At 45.5% G+C, this 19,967-nt stretch overlaps 1 pseudogene; it reads left to right on the forward strand.

Annotated features, from left to right (window-relative positions):
• The first annotated feature begins 332 nt into the window (after window positions 1-332).
• On the forward strand, window positions 333-3,324 carry LOC140734083 (uncharacterized; annotated as a pseudogene).
• Window positions 3,325-19,967: the final 16,643 nt, after the last annotated feature.

The raw sequence follows: 19,967 nt of genomic DNA on the forward strand, positions 1-19,967 counted from the left end.
AAATAATGTTGAAAGAGTACAGAGGAAGTTTACAGGTCTGGAGGATCTGAGTGAAAGAGGAGCTGTTGTGCCTTTTCCACCACACAGCTGGTGTGTACAGACCTCGTGAGGTCCTCAGTGCATGTGGCAAAATCTGCAAGAACGATCGCGGCTTGAAGATCCACCAAGCGAGGATGAAGAGTCCGGTGGGAGCAGGAGCAGCTCAACGCGCAGGTGTCCAACCTGGTGAGACGAAGGAGGAGCCAGGTCCGGAATCACCCCATAGTGCCCGGAACCTCCAAGTGTTGCAAACTGACCCCTCTAACATCAAGTCCAACAAGAGGTGGATCAAATGGCCTGCAGCTAACATGACGTCACTGTGGAAACAGTTTGACAAAGATGTTAACCAAATTCTGGAGGCAACAGCGAAGGGAGCTGCAAGCCATGACAACAATCATTGTCAGCTTCGCAGCTGAACGGTTCAGAGAAGAGGAGAAGAAAGGCTCCAGAACACTTTACTCAAAGAACCAAAGAGCGTTGAGGATCCACAACATCAGGCAGGAGATGAAAGCGCTGAAGTCCCAGTACAAGGAGGCAGGAGAAGAGGAGCGCATCGGCTTGGCCCAACTGATGTGCATACTACGAAAGAAGATCAGGGTTCTCTGCTGGGCAGACTGGCATCGGAGACGGCATCGTGAAAGGGCCCAAAAACGTGCAGCCTTTATCACCAACCCCTTCAAGTTCACCGAGGAGTTTCTGGGGCAGAAGCGCAGCGGGAAACTGGCCTGTTCGCAGGAAGACACAGACCAACATCTGAAGAAGGTATACAGTGATCCTGAAAGACAGCAGGAGCTGGGAGAGTGCAACATCCTAATAGGCCCGCCTGAACCGGATGTGCAGTTCGACATGTCAGAGCTGCAGCTAAAGGAAGTCAGAGAGGTAGTCCACAAAGCAAGGGCAAGCTCGGCTCCAGGACCGAGCAGCACTTTGTAAAAAGTGTACAAGAACTGCCCCAAGCTCCTGCTGTGTCTGTGGAAGGTCCTGCGAGTCTTCTGGAGAAGGGGGAAGATACCAGATCAGTGGAGAGTGGCTGAAGGGGTGTGGATCCCGAAGGAGGAAAACGCCACCCAGATAGACCAGTTCCGCATCATCTCCCTGCTGTGTGTCGAGGCGAAGATCTTCTTCAGCCCCGTTTCCAATCGGCTGCACACCTACCTAGCAGAGAACACCTATATCGATACATCAGTCCAGAAGGGTGGCATTTCAGGGATGCTGGGCTGTCTGGAGCACACCGGTGTGGTGACACAGATCATCAGGGAGGCCAGAGAGAACAAGGGCAACCTGTCAGTGTTGTGGCTCGAACTGGCAAATGCATATGGCTCCATTCCGCACAAGCTGGTGCAGCTCACACTGACCAAGCATCACGTCCCCAGCAGAATCAGAGACCTTATCGCTGACTATTACAGCAACTTCAGGACGAGGGTCTCTTCAGGAGCAATTACATCAAGCTGGCACAGGGTGGAGATTGGCATCATCACAGGGTGCACTATCTCAGTGACACTGTTCTCCCTAGCCATGAACATGCTCACCAAGTCTGCTGAAACAGAGTGCAGAGGGCCCAGAATGAATTCCACTCAACGGCAACCACACATCAGGGTATTCATGGATGACCTCACAGTCACCACAGAATCAGCCCCAGACTGCCAGTGGAATCTGCAGGGGCTCGAAAAGCTGGTGGAGTGGGCCCGGATGCGTTTCAAACCAGACAAATCAAGATCAATGGTGCTGAGCAAAGGCAAGGTGGAAAACAAGTTCCAGTTCAGCATCGCAGGTTCAGCCATCCCAACCATCACAAAAAAGCCAGTCAAGAGCTTAGGTAAGGTGTTTGACAGCTCTCTAAGGGACACGACATCCATTCAGGTGACCTGCACCAAGTTGGATGGCTGGCTGAAATCCGTGGACAAGTCTGACCTACCTGGGAAGTTCAAAGCCTGGGTGTATCAGCATGGCATTCTTCCCAGAATCCTGTGGCCCCTCCTTGTGTATGCAGTTCTGATCTCGACAGTCGAACCCTTAGAGAGGAGGGTCAGCAACACCTCAGAAGATGGCTGGGGCTGCCGAGGGGCCTGAGCAGCATTGCCCTCTATGGACACCACAATAAACTGCAACGGCCCTTCAAATCCCTGGAGGAGGAATTCAAAGTAACAAGAGCCAGAGAAGTGATTCAGTACAGGGACTCAAGTGATCCGAAGGTGGCTAGAGCAGGGGTCCAAGTGAGGACTGGCAGAAAGTGGAGGGCAGAGGAAGCTGATCAGGAAGCAGAGGAAAGGCTGCGTCACAGGAGGCTGGTGGGAGTCGTCACACGAGGCCGAGCTGGGCTAGGATCCTTTCCAACTCCCCAGATGGACACCATCAGAGGGAAGTAAAGGTGCCATCTAGTTCAGGAGGAGGTGAGAGCAGCAGTGGAGGAGACGAGAACCTGCAAGGCGGTGGGAATGAAGCAACAGGGAGTTTGGACAAGATGGGAGAATGCAGTGGAGAGGAAAGTGACCTGGGCTGAGCTTTCGAAAGCCGAGCTTTTCGAAAACTGCATCCAATTTCTCATTCAGGCAGTGAATTATGTGCTTCCAAGCCCATCAAACCTGCACACGTGGGGCAAAGCAGAGTCATCAGCGTGCCCACTGTGTTCCAAGCGAGAAACCCTGGAGCACATCCTCAGCGGCTGCACAAGGGCACTTGGTGAGGGACGGTACCGATGGAGGCATGATCAGGTCCTGAAGACCATCGCTGAAGCCATCAGCACAAGAGTGGAGGGGACGAAGCGGTCCCAACCCTCCAAGCAGGCCATTGCCTTTGTCAGAGCTGGGGAGCAGCCAATACCCACCAAAAGAACATCTGCAGGTATCCTGACCTCTGCAAGGGACTGGCAGCTGTTGGTGGACCTCGAAAGGTAGCTGAAGTTCCCCAACCATATCACAGCCACCATCCTGCAACCAGACATTGTCGTTGTGTCTGAGTCTACGAAGCAGGTGGTGATGCTGGAGCTGACAGTCCCATGGGAAGATCACTTGGAAGAGGCCTTTGAAAGGAAGCTATCGAAGTATGCAGGACTGGTCAGCGACTGCCAGCAGGCTGGATGGAGAGCGAGGTGTCTCCCAGTGGAAGTTGGTTGTAGGGGATTCGTAGCCTGTTCTTTAGCCAGAGCCTTCAGCAATTTGGGCATTGAGGGAGAGAGGAAGAGGAGAGCCATCCGCAGTACCACCGATGCGGCAGAGAGGGCCTCAAGGTGGCTGTGGCTCAAGAGAGGGGAGCCATGGAGTCATGTGTAGCTAGCCATCTGGACACAAGCTGGGGTCTGATCAGCCCCGGCTGGGTCACCTGGAGAAGGAAGTATGATGTTGAAAGACCCGAAACACCCGATGATTCCAGGAACATCACTGATGATGTGTCCAGAGGCATCAGTAGATGTATGCAAGGGGGAAAGGTGAAAAGTTTAAGGGGAACATGAGGGGTAACTTCTTCACTCAGAGAGTTGTGAGAGTGTGGAATGAGCTGCCAGCACAAGTGGTCCATGCAAGCTCGATTTCAAAGTTTAAGAGAAGTTTGGATAACTACATGGATAGTAGGGGTATGGAGAGCTAAAGTCCTGGTGCAGGTCGTTGGGAGTAGGCAGAATGGTTCGGCATGACTAGATGGGCCAAAAGGCCTGCTTCTGTACTTCTCTATGACTCTTGGACATGCACTCTATCTAAGCCTTTCAATATCAGTAGATTTCAATGAGATCCCCCTGCATTCTTCTAAATTCTAGTGAGTACAGGCCCAAAGCTGCCAAACGCTCCTCATATGTTAACCCCTTCATTCCTGGAATCATTCTTGTGAACCTTCTCTGGATTCTGTCCAATGACAATACATCCTTTCTGACATATGGGGCCCAAAACTGTTGACAATACTCCAAGTGCAGCCTGACTAGTGTCTTATTAAGGCTCAGCATTATCTCCTTGTTTTTATATTCTACTTCCTTCGAAATAAATGCCAACATTTCATTTGCCTTCCTTACTACAGACTCATCCTGTATATTAATGTTCTGAGAGGCTTGTATGAATACTCCTAAGTCCCTCTGCACCTCTGAAGTTTGAATTTTCCCCCCATTTAGATAATAGTCTGCACTATTGTTCCTTTTTCCAAAATGCATTATCATAAATTTCCCAGAACTGTATTTCATCTGCCGCTATTTTGCCCATTCTTCCAGTTTGTCTAAGTCGTTCTGCAATCACATTGCTTCCTCAGCACTACCTATCCCTCTACCTGTCTTCGTATCATCCACAAACTTTGCCAAAAAGCCATTAATTCCATTATCCAAATCATTGACAAACAATGTGAAAAGCAGCAGTCCCAATACTACACCTGAGGAACACCAACCAGAATAGGCCTCCTTTCTTCCCACTCGCTATCTCCTGCCTGTCAGCCATTCCTCTATCCATGCCAGTATTTCCTGTAATGCATAGATTGTTAAGCAACCTCATGTGTGGCTCCTTCTCAAATGCCTTCTGAAAATCCAAGTAAATGACATCCACTATCTCTCCTTTGTCTGCCCTGCTTGTTACCTTCCTCGAAGAACTCTAACACGTTTGTCAAGCAAGATTTCCCCTTAAGCAAACATCGCTGACTTTGGCCTATTTTAACGTATGCCTCCAAATAACCCAACCCTCATCCTTAACAATACAATCAGTCACAGTGAATACGTGCAACCGGCAGTCAGAATCAAACCGGAGTTCTCAGGCAGTGGCTCATCCCTCTGTGCCCGCTGATATATGCCACTTTCAACTAACCCAGTCCTTTCCCAATGATCCTCTTCTGAATCTGAAACTCTTCTCCCACCTACTCCAATCCTTCAGCCAGTTATTTTTGCACCACCTCATTCTATTCCTATATTCAATCCCAAGATTACTACTCTTGAGGTCCTGCTTCTCAGCTTCCTTCCTAACCCCCTGTATTCTGCTTTCAGGATCTTCTCCCTCTTTCTACCTATGTTGTTGGTACCAATATGTACCACGACCTCTGGCTGCTCACCCTCCCATTTCAGGACATTGTGAACACATTCAGAAACATTATGAACCCTGACAGCTGGGAGGCAATCTACCATCTGTGTTTCTTTGTTGTGCCCACAGAATTGTCTAACTGTCCCCCTGACTATAGAGTCCCCTATTAGTGCTGCCATCCTCTTCAGTTCCCTACTCTTCTGAGCCACAGGGCCAGACTCAGTGCCAGAGGCACGGCTACTGTTGCTTCCTCCAGGAAGGTCGTCCCCAGCTGTACTCAAAATGGAGTACTTATTATTAAATACTAAGCAGGGTAGACAAAGGAGAATCAGTGGATATTGAAAAAAGATCTAGTGCTTTCCCAGTCTATATAACGAATAAATTCTCCTCGGGCTTCCAGCCGGGTCTACAGATATTGCTTACTTGGTCTGCAGAAGGCCTTTGAGAAGGTACCACACATGAGACTGCTTAACAAAGTAAGAGCCCATGGTATCACAGGGAAGATACTAGCATGGATAAAGCTGTGGCTGATTAGCAGGAGGCAAAGAGTGGGAATACAGGGAGCCTTTTCTGGTTGGCTGCCGGTGACGAGTGGCGTTCCACGGGGTTCTATGTTGGACCACTTCCTTTTACATTGTACGTCAACAACTTGGATGATGGAACTGACAACTTGGTGGCCAAGTGTGTGGACAATACAAAGATAGGTGGAGAGGCAGGTTGTGCTGAGGAAGTGGGGAGTCTGCTGAAAGGATTAGACAGATTGGTAGAATGGGCAAAGAAGTGGCAGATGGAATATAGAGCAGGAAAGTGTATTATCATGCTCCTTGGTTGTAGGAATAAAGGCGTAGACTACTTTCTAAATGGGGAGACAATTCAAAAATGTTGCCGTCTCAGCAAAATTTAAAACTTGGAGTCTTTGTGCAGGATTCCCTAAAGGTTAACTCGTAGGTTGAGTCGGTGGTGAGGAAGACAAATGCAATGTTAGTGTTTATTTTGAGAGGACTAGAATATAAGAGCAAGGCTTTATACGGCATTGGTCGGACTTCACTTGGGAGTATTGTGAGCAGTTTTGAGCCCCTTATCTAAGAAAAAATGTGCTGGCCTTGGAGAAGGTCCAGAGGAAGTTCACGACAGTGATTCTGGAAATGAAATGTTTAACGTATGAGGAGCATTTGATGGCTCTAGGATTTTATTTGCTGGAACTTAGAAGAATGAGTGAGAATCTCATTGAAACCTATTGAATAGTGAAAGGCCTAGATAGAGTGGATGTGGAGAGGGTGTTTCCTACAGTGGGTGAGTCTAGAACTAGAGGGCACAGCCTTAGAAAGGAAATATGTCCGTTTAGAACAGAGATGAGGAGGAATTTCTTTAGCCGGAGGGTGGTAAATCTGTGGAATTCATTGCTACAAACTGCTATGGAGGCCACATCATTGAGTGTACATAAAATGGAGGTTGGTAGGTTCTTGATTAGTCAGGGTGTCAAAGGTTATGGGAAAAAGGCAGGAGAATGGGGTTGAGAGGGAAAATAAATCATCCATGATGGAATGATAGAGCAGACTTGAAGGGATGAATGGCCTAGTTCTTCTCCTATGTTTTTTGGTCTTAAATGTACTATAATGGACCTTTTTGGCTCTAATGGTGTTCTTGTAAAAAATATACACAAAAATATACACAATTTATATTTAACTCTGTTTTTCTTGTGGTAGCTGCTTGATATAGCAGCCGCAGAGAGATGTGGACAGACCTCAGCCCATCGTGGAAACTGGCTCGCAGTCCATGGACTCTGTCTATGTATCTGACTGCCAGACCCACTCACCCCTGACTTTCTCTCTCCTCTCCGATCCCACTGTTACAAGTCAATTGGACTGTCTCTAGTACAATAGGATGGACTCTAGGCTTCCGAGTTTACCTTGTTATGGCTTTGCATCTTGTTGTCTGGCTGCACTGACCTTCTCTGTAACTGTAACACATTCATTCTGCATTCTCTTATTGTTTTCCCTTGTAATCCCTTAACGCACTGACGTCTTGAAATTATTTGGCAGGCACAACATAGTTGTTCACTGTACCTGTGATAACATTAAACGAATTTTACAGATTACGTGCCAGTGATACTACTGCAAGCAGGATTTTCATTACACCTGTGTATACGTCTGCTTATGTATTTGACAATAAACTCGACTTTGAAATATATCTAATGACCCAGCCTCCACCATGCTCAGTTGTGCAGAGTTTCAGATACACCATTCTCTTAGAGAAGAAATTGCTACACACACATAAGTTTTAAATTCAGGGCTCTTTCCTGCACACATTGCTCCTTGTGATTCTCCCATTGACAGAAGTACGTCAACATCTACCCAGTCACGCCCCTTTAAAATATTCTGTTTGAATAAGATCATCACTCATTCTACTAAACTCCAAGATCCAAACTGTGTTGCTACTCTTGTTAGGAATTAGTCTAGTGAATCATTTCTGACTGTTCTCCACTATTATGATATTCTCTTGTAAAGGGACCAAAGTCCTGAACAATATTCCACGTATGGCCTCACCATCACCCTGTACAACTGAAACAAATCCTCCCTATTCTTCAACTCCAATCCTATGCAATAAAGACCAGAACACCTTCTTGAGTAGTACTAAATACTTGTAAAAACTAGTCTCTGCTAACTTTTTGTGACGTACGTACTGGAACACCGAAGCCCCCGAGAGGATATTTCACAATGCAGAGCATCCCCAGTGGGAAGACCATGACAGATTGCCAGAGGTGACAGCGGGACAGAGGTCCGGTTCCAAGTCCGGACCACGGCAGCAGCTGAGAAGGTCCTGAATTTTCAGTGCTCTCGAATATCGCTTGCTTGGTGTTTGGTGGCATTGTAATTCAGTGGTCACTTAATCGCAAAGTCTGGCTCCAGGGTTGATTAGTTACTCTGAGAGTAAATCCAAAAAGACAACAACATTATTGTGTCAGCGCGAGGCTTCCAAATCACACATTAACAGCACACACAAAATGCTGGAGGAACTCAGCAGGCCAGGTAGCACCTATGGAAATGAGTAAACAGTCGACATTTCGGGCTGGGACCCTTCATCAGTGGTGGTTTAGGCACAATACTGATCCCTGAGATAACGCTGTACACCTTGTGACCAACCTTGTGCACTGCTGGATTCCTGTTTGCTAAATCACTCTCTCTCTCTCTCACACACACTCACAAGGATTGACTGCACATCTCCAGGTCTCTTCTCTAATTCCACAGAGGCTGACGTGCTGAATCCCCTGGTATCCTCTTTCCAGTGCTGAGTGAGAGCTCGACCCTTTGTTGCAGTTTCAGCCCCAGGCAGCCTGTGTTTATATAGCACCTTTAACAGGGTGAAAACTGAGCCTGCAGTTAGCTACAGGGGTGAGAGAAGAATAGTGTTTAAGAGAACACAAGGTCAAGTTTAAGAAAGGGGTGTCCGAGATGAGAAGCTCTGTGGCTGGAGGTGTAAAAACAACTCTGTAGCAATGAAATTCTCTTGAGGCTGATTTTGGACAGTGATGTGCCTTGAAGGATAGGACAGCAGGTACAGAGTACTGGGACACAATGTGTGAGTGCATTGAAGGGTAATTTGTGATCTGGATTGCCAACAATGGAGCTAGACTTTCATGAGATATATTTCTAATTTTGCTGAACATTTCAAACAGAACAGCCCATGACTTGAATGGAAGATCCAATGACGAGATGGAGTTTTGAATTTCTCCCCCTGTCCCACACCAGCACTAACTGTACCCCACGACAAGCTGCTCTATCAAAGAGGGACTGTATCAGGTTAAAAGCCAACAAAGCTTTAAACTGCTTAACCACACAATCCTCAATTTCCAGATAGAAGTCTTTATCCAAGCCATCATGTGAGCTAATCCCCAAGTACACAAAAACAATAAAGCAGCCCCAGGCACGAGGGAGAGTGGTTGGGGGTGCGTTGAACGGGAGGCAGAGCTAACTCCTGGAGAAGGACATTGTGAGTTCAGATTGCGACCTATTTACTCCCAATTGAATGAAGTTTGATAGTCTGAGAGATAATTCTTGGGCAAGGGTGAAGGTCCAGAGAACAAAGGTGTGTGATGGGAGACAGAGTGCTGATTAGTCAGAATCTCACTGAATTTTAGTGCAGTTTGAGGGACTGGAGTGTTTTTTTCTTGGATTCCCCGCTCTGAGAAGAATGAACTCCAATCGTGGTTCAGACGGCGATGATCAAATGGCCCTGAACTGAATACATGGCTAGTGGGGGCAGGTGAGCACTGAGCAAGTGGGCTGCCAGGGAGAACTCAGCATCTGTGGAGAGAAATGGATAATCAATGCTTTTGATAAAGACTCTACTCTACACCGATGAAATATATAGAAGAAGGGTCGGTCATCGATCAGTCCAGGGGAAGGAATTTGTCCATTTCCCTCCACAGCTCAAAGTTCAAGGTGAACTTATTATCAAAGTATGTGTATGTTGCCTGAGATTCATTTTCTTTCAGGCATTCACAGGAAAAGATAGAATAAAATTTTTATGGAAAACCATAAACAGATAACCAATGCGCCTGTACAAAAAGGACGGGTTGCACTTGAATCCCAGGGGTCCAATATCCTGGTGAGGAGGTTTGCTAAGGCTAATGGGGAGGCTTTACACTAGATTTGCAGGGGGGTGGGAACCGAAGTGAAGAGGAAAAGGATGGGGCAGTGGGTGCACAAGTAGAGACAGCTTGTAGGGAGTTTATGAGGAAGGACAGGCAGATGATGGAGCAAAGATGCACTCAGCCTGATGATTTGAGATGTGTCTATTTTAATGTAAGGAGTATCATGAACTTAGAGCGTGGATCAATTTGTGGAACTGTGACATTGTGGTCATTACAGAGACGTGGATATTTCAGGGGCAGGAGTGGCTGCTGAGTGTACCAGGCTTTAGATGTTTCAAAAAGGACAGAGAGGGAGGCAAAAGAGGTGGGGTCTGGCATTGCTAATTAGGGATAGTGTCACAGCTGCAGAAAAGGAGGAAGTCATGAAGGGATTGTGTACTGATTCATTGTGGGTGGAAGTTAGAAACAGGAAAGGGGCAATAACTTCACTGGGTGTTTTTAGACCCCCCCCCCCAATAGTAACAGGGACCTCGAAGAGCAGATAGACAGGCAGATTTTGGAATGGTGCAAAAATAATAGGGTTGTTGGGAGATTTTAACTTTCCTAATATTGACTGGCATCTCCTTACACCAAAGGGTTTAGATGGGAGGAGTTTGTTAGCTGTGTTCTGGAAGGTTTCCTGACACAATATGTAGATAAGCCAACTAGAGGAGAGGCTGTACTTGATCAGGTATTGGGAAATGAACCTGGTCAGGTGTCAGATCTCTTGGTGGGAGAGCATTTTGGAGGTAGTGACCACAACTCAATCTCCTTCACCAAAGTGCTGGAGAGGGATAGGAGCAGACAATTTGGAAAAGCATTTATTTGGGGTAGGGGGAAATATTAGGCAGGAATTTATTAGCATAAATTGTGGGCAGATGTTCTCAGGGAAATGCACGGCAGAAATGTGGCAAATGTTCAGGGAATATTTGCATGGAGTTCTGCATAGGTACGTTCCAATGAGGCAGGGAAAGGATGGTAGGGTTAAAGAACTATTGTGTACAAAGGATGTAGAAAATCTAGTTAAGAAGAAAAAAAAAGCTTACAAAAGGTTCAAGAAACTAGGTACTGTTAGAGCTCTAGAAAATTACAAGGTTGCCAGAAAGGAGCTTAAGAATGGAATTAGGAGAGCTAGAATGGGCTATGAGAAGACCTTGGTGAGCAGGATTAAGGAAAACCCCAAATATGTGAAGAGTAAGAGGATGAGCCGTGTGAGAATAGGACCAATCAGGTGCAATAATGGAAACTTGTGCATGGAGTCAGAGGAGGTAGCGGAGGTACTTAATGAATACTTTGCTTCAGTATTCACCAGTGCAAAGGACTTGACAATTGTGAGGATGACTTACAGCGAACTGAAATGCTTGAGCATATAGACATTAAGAAAGAGGGTGTGTTGGAACTTTTGAAAGGGATTAAGTTAGATAATTCACCGGGACCAGATAAGATATACACAAGGCTACTGTGGGAAGCGAGGGAAAAGATTGTTGAGCCTCTGACAATGATCTTCGCATTTTGATTAAAGATGGGAGAAGTACTGGAAGATTGGAGGGTTGCAAATGTTCTTCTCTTGTTTCTTGGAGAGATAACCCAGGAAATTATAGACCAGTGAGTCTTACCGCAGTGGTCAATAAGTTGATGGAGAAGATCCTGAGAGGCAGGATTTATGAAAATTTGGAGAGGTATAACCTGATTCAGGATTGTCAGCATGGCTTTGTCAAGGGTAGATTGTGCCTTACAAGCCTAATTGAGTTCTTTGAGGATGCAACAAAACACATTGATGAAGGTAGAGCAGTAGATGTAGTGTATCTGGATTTCAGCAAGGCATTCGATAAGGCCCCCCATACAAGGCTCATTCAGAAAGTAAGGAGGCATGGGATCCAAGGAGACCTTGCTTTGTGAATCCAGAATTGGCTTGCCTACATAAAGCAAAGGGTGGTTGTAGATGGGTCATATTCTGCATGGAGATCAGCGACCAGTGGTGTGCCTCAGGGATCTGTTCTGGGACCCCTCCTCTTTGTAATTTTTTAAAATGACCTGGATGAAGAAGTAGAAGGGTGGGTCAGTAAGCTTGCTGATGACACAAAGATTGGGGTTGTTGTGGATAGTCTGAAGGGTTGTCAGAGGTTACAGCAGGACATCGATGAGATACAGAACTGGGCTGAGAAATGGCAGATGTAATTCAACCCGGACAAGTGTGAAGTGGTTCATTTCAGTAGGTCAGATTTAAAGACAGAATATAGTATTACTGTAATGGTAAGATTCTTAGCAGTGTGGAGGATCTGAGAGATCTTGGGGTCCATGTCCATGGGACTCTCAAAGCTGCTGCGCAGGTTGACAGTGTTCTAAAGAAGGTGTATGGTGTGTTGGCCTTCATCAACCATGGGATTGAGTTCACAAGCCGTGTGGTAATGTTACAGCTATTTAAGACCCTGGTCAGACCCGATTTGGAGTACTGTGTTCAGTTCTGTTCACCTCATTACAGGAAGGATGTGGATACTATAGAGAGAGTACAAAGGAGACTTACAAGGATTGGGGAGCATGCCTTATTGGAATAGGTTGAGTGAACTTAGCCTTTTCTCCTTGGAGCAACAGAGGATGAGAGGTGACCTGATAGAGGTGTATAATATGATGAGGGGCATTGATTGTGTGGATAGCCGGAGGTTTTTTTCCTGGGGATGAAATGGCTAACATAAGGGGGCATAGTTTTGAGGTGCTTAGGAGTAGATACAAGGGGGATGTCAAGGGTACGTTTTTCACACCGAGAGTGGTGGGTGCGTGGAATCCACTGGCAGCGACGATGGTAGAGGCAGATGCAGTAGGGTATTTTAAGAGACTCTTAGATAGGTACATGGAGCTTAGAAAAATAGAGAACTATGTGATAGGGTAATTCCAGGCAGTTTCTAGGGTAGGGTACATGGTCAGCACAACATTGTGGGCCAAAGGGCCTGTAAAGGGCTGTAGATTTCTATGTTTTATGTTCTGTTTCCTCAAAAAATTCCAACAGATTTCTCCTTTAGCAAATTGGGCTGACTTCGGCTTATTTAATCATGTACCTTCAGTATCCTTAATAATGGACTCCTTCATCTACCTAACCACTGAGGTCAGACTAACTGGCCTATAATTTCCTTTCTCCTGCCTCCCTCCCTTCTTAAAGAGTGGAATGTCATTTGCAATTTTTCAGTCCTCCAGAATAAAACCAGAATCAAGTGTTTTCTGAAAGATCATTACTAATGCTTCCACAATTTCTTCAGCTACCTCTTGGGAATCCTGGGGAGCAGCCCATCTGGCCCAGGTGACTTATCTACCTTCAAACCTATCTGTTTCCCAATCACCTTCTCCCTCTCTTCTGCCCCTTGAGACTCTTGAACTTATGGCTTACTGCTTGTGCCCTCCACAGTAAAGACAGATGCAAAATACTTATTCAGTTCACCCGCCGTTTCTATGTTCCTCATTACTACCTTTCCAGTGTCATTTTCCGATGGTCCGATATCTTTCTTTTTCTCTTTATATATCTGGAAAAACTTTTAGTATCCTTTTCAAAATTGTTGGTTTGCCTACCTTCAGATTTCATTTTTGTTTCCTTATGCTTTTCTAGTCATTTTCTATGGGTTTTTAAATTTTACCAATCTTTGAACTTCCCACTAATTTTTATTTGTTCACCAGTTTGGACTACCCAGCATTCCCAACAACCCTGATTTAACCCTATCCTGATCACAGGACAATTTACAATGACCATTTAACATACCTGGTATATCCTTTGACTGTGGTGAGAAACTGGACGTACAGATTCCTTACAGTGAACTCTGACCTCCAACGCCCTGAGCTGTAATAGCATCATGCTAACCAATATGCTACCTTTGCCCCACTTTCTTTTAATTTCTGCTATATCTTATGCCCTTCCTTTTGTATTTATATTGTATTTGACCTCCCTTGTCAGCCACGGTTGCCTCATTCTACCTTTAGAGTACTTCATCTTTATGATCCTGCACCTTTCGAATTGTCCCCACGAAATTCAGCCATTACTGATCTGCCATCGCCCCTGGCTAACGTCCGCTTCCATACAACTTTGGCCAGCTCCTCTCTCATGCCTCTATAATTCCTTTTACTCTACTGTAACAATAATAGAGCTGCCTTTATCTTCTCCCTCTCAAACAGCAGGGTGAATTCTATATTATGATTACTGCCTCTTAAGGGTTCCTTTTCCATAAGCTCCCTAATCAAATCCGGTTCATTATACAATCCAAAATTGCCTTCCACTTAGTGGGCTGAGCCACAAGCTGCTCTACAGGCTATCTTGTAGGCATTCTACAAATTCCCTCTCTAGGGATCCAGCGCCAACCTACCTGCACACTGAAATCCTTCATGATTATCGTAACATTGCCTTTTTCACATGCCATTTCTGTCTCTTGTTGTAATTTGTCTCCCACTTCCTGGCTACTGTTCAGAAGCCAGTATACATTGCCCATCAGGGTCTTTTTACCCTTTCACTTTCTTAACTCTACCCACAAGGATTCTACATCTTCCGATCCTATGTCACCTCTTTCTGTGAAACGGCAGTCCAGACATCGGACTGCTTGCTGTGAGTTTGCATCTGTTTTATCTACCGTGTGAGTTCAGCCACGCCATATTGCTCGTTGTCTACATTCCGCCTTCCTGACACAGTCTCAATGCGGCGTGTGACATCATACACTCTACCGTCGTGGGACTCCAGACTCAACACCACAATGCGTTCCTTGCAGTATCAGGATACTTCAACCTTGTTTCTCCCTCAACAACCCTACCCACCTTCGATCAGTTTGTCAAGTGCCATACAAGAGGAACTAAAACACGTACCTCTTGTATGCAAACGTTAAAGATGCATACAGCTCCACAGCTCTCCACCCACTTGGAAGATCAGATCACAAACTGGTTCACTTTATCTCCTTGTAAACACCCAAGTTACAGCAACGGTTAGTTAGCACCAAGACTGTAAAGAAATGGTCTCCAGAGGCTATCAAGGCCTTGAAGGGCTGCTGTGAGATTACTGACTGGAATGTTCTTTGTGAACCACATGGGGAGGACACCAATGCACTTTCTGATTGCAACACTGGCTGCATCAACTTCTGTGCGGACACTGTAATACTATCAAGGACTGTTCGCTGCTTCTCTAACAACAAACCATGGGTCACCAGTGATCTAAAGGTTCTTCTCAACAACGATAAGACAGCCTTTAGATCAGGAGACAGGGAGGAATTGAAACGTGCAGAGGGAGATAAAGGAGAAGATGAAGGTGGCTAAAGAGGAGTACAGGAGAGAGCTGGAGAAAAACTTGGGCAGAGTGGCACACGGGAGGTGTGGAGAGGCATGAACAACATCACTGGCTTCAATCAGCTTGGCTGTAGAGTCTCGGAATGCAGCCGTGAATGGCTAATAAGTTAAACCAACTCTTCAATGGGTTTGACAATTGCCCTCCTGTTCATTTTCCCCTCAGCACCAACACCTCCCCTCCTCCCTCTATGTACCAGCTGCTTTCTTCACCTCCCCCAGCTCTCACCTCACACCAACTCCCCGGTCACCATAGACTCACCTTCACTACTGAGCAGGTGAGAAGGGCTCTGGGGAAACTCAGACATGGCAAAGTATTGGGACTGGATGGTGTGATAGTGGAGCAGTGATGACCCCCCCCCTCCTTTAGACTTATTAACCTCTGTCTAGCTCTGTTTACCACACCCTGCTATCGCAGACACCCTGTGCAGTAAGCCATCATTTCTTATCTGGACGGTGTGAATGGGCAACCGCTACTGTACAATATTAGGGGAATTCTTGTGCTGCCATCTTACCAGTGTGAGCATGTAAATCTTGTCATCTTTGACTTATAAATCTTGTCACCTTATTGTTAAAGTAACTTTTTAAAATTAATTCTTACTTCTCTTCCAATATTAGTATATCCGTGCACTTGTAATGCGACTGTGACATTGTAATTTCCTTCGGGATCAATAAAGTCTCCATCTATCTATCCACCTTTCTGATTTTATTTTTTTACCTACAGAGTCATCTTACACCCTCTGCCTACCTGCCCATCCTTTTGATACAATATTTATCTTTGGATGTTACGCTCCAAACTATGATCTTTCAGCCACAACTCAGTGATCCCACAACGTCATGCCTGCCGATCTCTAACTGTGCTACATGCCCCATACTGTGTGCACTCAATATAACACCTTCATTCCTGTATTTCAATATTGAAATATACTTAACATACTGTACCTGGTCAATTTTGTCTGCATGTTACGCTGAAACTCATCCCACTGACAACAATTATGTCGTATCATTTACCTGTCCTTCCTCACTGCCTCACTACACAGTGCATCAACTGCCCCATCCTCAGCCCTCTCACTCTGGTTCCTATCCCCCTGCCAAATCAGTTTAAACCCTCCCATACAATCTAGCAAACTTGCCTGTAAGGATGTTGGTCCCCCTCAGGTTCAGCTGTAATTTTTTGTACAAGTCATACCCTCCCCGGAAGAGGTCCCAATGATCCAGAAATCTGAAACTGTGCCATGCATTCACCTGCCAAATCATTCTATTCTTAGTTAAAGAGTTAAACTCCTATTTAAGGTGGAACTAGATAAATATTTGAAAGATCAAGGAATTGATGGTGGGGAACGGGTACAGGAGAGAAAATGAGGCCAGCATACAATGTTCCCTCTAAGGTGTGCACATGTGCACACAAAGGAATTTAAACTGCGCACAAGAGGTTGTCACCCTCCACTTCGTTGCCATGCTAAGTATATTTCAAGTTCGTACATAATCACATTTCCTTTTCCAGTTTCTGATGCAGTGTTGACAATGTGGAGTTTGCAATGATGTCTGCAGATTTTAGTACTGGCTTTTTATATTGTTTTTATTGAAGAAATTATCAATTCACTATGCTGAATTCCAAAGGATCAAAAGGTGTGAAGCACAAAAGAACTGCTAGTTCGTTTAAAGTGGAATGGCTCAGTGAAACAGTAGAAACTGCTCCACCGAAAGCTCATGAGGCCAGGAACGTGCAGAAATATTTATGTATAATACAGAAACTGGTGTTACCTGTGTGTACTGTCACGATGCAAAAGTTGCCGGAGAATTTACAAATAGGAAGAAGTGGAGTGATATTTAGAAATGACTTTTTAAAGCATCATTTAGCAATCAAATCACACGTGGACGGTGAGAAAGTCCTTCATTACCCACAACAGGCCTGCTACATATGTTCTGTGAGAGTGCAGAGGAATGAGAGCGAAAACGATCAAACCCAGGGAAGACCAACGTTCTTATTGACAGTGTTTTGCTAGCTATTAAAATGAATACCTCTATTTATAAAATTCAGTGCACGCATGCTGTTGTCACTGGGCATGATATTGCACAGCATGAGATTTTTGCACACCCTGGCCGTTACAAATTAGAGGGAATTTTGCCAGCATAGATGAGTCATGTTCATACCAAATGGTGGGGGAAGCTTGAGGGCCAACTGTTCTACTCCTGCTCCTATTCTCCTGCATTCAGCGAGTCTCATGATTGAGCTGATAATGACTACTTCCTGAAATCAGGTGGCGGCATCCATTAGTGATCCTGTGCTGATCTTGGAAGCTGAGGTCTGTCCCAGGCCTGTCCATAGTTGAGGCACTGGTCAGGAGTGATGATGTCACTAACATGACTCCAGGTGACGTGTTGCAGCTGATTTCAGGTAGGGCCCAAGACACCCTCCATGGACATCCCACTTCACCTGTTCATCGGGTTCCAGTGACTGGTCCTAAACAATGGTTATATGCCATTGGAACCCTACACAACCCTGAAGGAGCCTGCTCTCCTCTCTCCTGAAGTAGTTCTCTAGTATTACCTGCTCTACCATTCAATAAGATCATGGAAATCCGTGATGGCTTCAACACCACTTCCCTACTTTCCCCTTCCTGCAATTCTCTTCTAGGTCACATCTCTGGCAATCTACACCCTGAATATACCAGTGACTCTTTCTCCAGTGATCTGTGTGGTGCAGAGATTCACTACCCTCAAAGAGAAGAAATTCTTCCTCATCCCTTTCTCAAACAAATTACTCCTTATCCTGAAGTTCTGGAAAACCTCACTGGAAGAAAGATTATTTCAAAATACACCCATTCTACCTCCTCATAATCTTACGTGTTTCAATAAGTTGGGCCAATGGTATCTAAACGCAGAAGATCATCTCTCGTTCTTCTGTGCCTAGAGAACATTGGCCCAACTCACTCAAAGTTCCTTTAATACCTTCATCCCAGGAAGTGACCCGGTGAAGTTTCTCTGCACTTCTTCCATTGCAAGCACATTCCTTTGTTCAGAGACAAGCAGTACTTGGACTAGAAGTGTGAATATATTAGTACCATTCAAAGTTAGCAGCATGAGTGTTAGCATTTCAGATGAGCTGTCCTTGACCCAACACATAAGTACATTCATGAAAAAGGTGTGTCAGTACTGCTGCTTTCTTAGAAGCTTAAGGAGATGTCTCCAAACACTCTAAATAAATGTCTACAGTGTGTTGTTGGGTGGACCTTGACAGCCTGGTGCAGTGTTTCCAATACACAGGATCACAGAGACTGCAGGGAGGGGTGGACACAGTGTGATACTGCCCTCCCCACCATTGACAGTATCTACACAGCTACTACCATCAATGTCACCCTCCATCTGGTCTTTGCCCTCTTCTCACTGTCAATGTCAGGTAGAAGGTGGGAAGCCTGAAGTCCCAGATCTGTATCTGTAACCATCAGGGTCAGATTCTGCCACATCGTTCTGACCTTCCAACTCTGTAACAACTGCGTCCCCAGCACCGATCCCCCTGCCATGTGCTGACTGCTGATTTAAAAAGGGCCCATTATCCCAACTCTTTCCCGTTATTAGCCAATCTCTCCTCTGTGCCAGTAGCTTTCCTGTGTTACCTGAGTGTAGATTTTGTTTAACTTTATCTGCCTTTGGTTGCTGCATCTTCAGAACAGCTTTGGAAAGTTGTGGTAACTCTGTTTGGCACCTCCGGAAATGGGCGACAGATGCTTTTCACACTTGATTGATCCAGCTCCCCTTCTGCTCTTCTGCTATTCAATACTATCAGGGCTTTAAATTCTCCTTATTAGAAGACCCTAAGATAAAGAAGCATAATTAAGCCATTCGTCCCACCGAGTCTGCTACACCATTTCATCATAGCTGAACCATTTCCCTCTCAACCCCATCCTCCTGCCTTCTCCCCATAACCTTTTAATGGCCTGACTAGTCAAGAACCTGTCAACCTCCACCTTAACACCCAAAGACCTGGCCTCCACAGCCTGCTGTGGCAATGAATTCCACAGATTCCCCACCCAATGGCTGAAGAAATTCCTCCTCATCTCCATTCTAAATGGACGTCCATCTATACTGGTCCTAGACTCTACAGGAAGCACCCTCTCCACATCCACTATCTAGGCCTTTCAACATTTGATAGGTTTTAATGAGATCTCCCCTCCCCCATTCTTAAAAATTCCAGGAGCATAGCCATCAAGTGCTCCTCATTCCATAAACCTTTCACTCCCACTCTTTTAGAAAGTTATTTGTGCCTTAAAGAAGCATACCGGGAGTGTTAAATCACTCAGCTCTTATTTATACCCCAGTTCTGACTGGGCTGAGAGCTGTGTGATCATCTCCCCCATTGGAGAGAGTCCAGGCAATGGGACAGGAGAAGTGAATGAGGAAAGAGGAGGGTGTTACGTACCCCGTAACTGGGTCACTTACCAGCAAAGATAGAGATGTCCGTTGAAGTCTGATGGTACTATTTTTAACAGTATTTATTGGTAAAAATACACAAAAATAATATCAATGCAAACATACAGATAATATACGTTGTCAACACTAAATCTAAAAGTGCAGGTATAATAATAATCAATAAGAAATAAGCTCTATCGTTGTCTAGGAGATAATGTATTGTCCGATGGAAATATAAAAGTCACTTTAGTTCATTCAGGCTGCTGCCTTTGGTTGGAGTCAAAAGACAGATTTTTAGAACTTGCCAGCTTTTCCTTTTTATAATGTCGATCCTTCCAGAGTTCCGTTGGTGTTGGTTTCTCCTTTTTTAGCTAAGCCGTCTTCCGTGGTAAGGCCCCAATCCCGGCAAAGGGAAAGGACGCATGCGAGCCTCCCACCGGCTGTCACGGGACTTCCAGCGTCTCTCCTGGTGTGTCTGAGGGGTGTTCCCCAGACCCGCTTTTATCCTTACTCACGGGGTCTCAGATGTCAATCAGGTTGGGATGATGCAATCCCTCAACCAGCCCACTCTGGTCATTCCCTGAGGGCTTCAATGAATATTA

Source organism: Hemitrygon akajei, chromosome 10 (genome assembly GCF_048418815.1).
Source record: "Hemitrygon akajei chromosome 10, sHemAka1.3, whole genome shotgun sequence".
Classification (NCBI taxonomy): Eukaryota; Metazoa; Chordata; class Chondrichthyes; order Myliobatiformes; family Dasyatidae; genus Hemitrygon; species Hemitrygon akajei.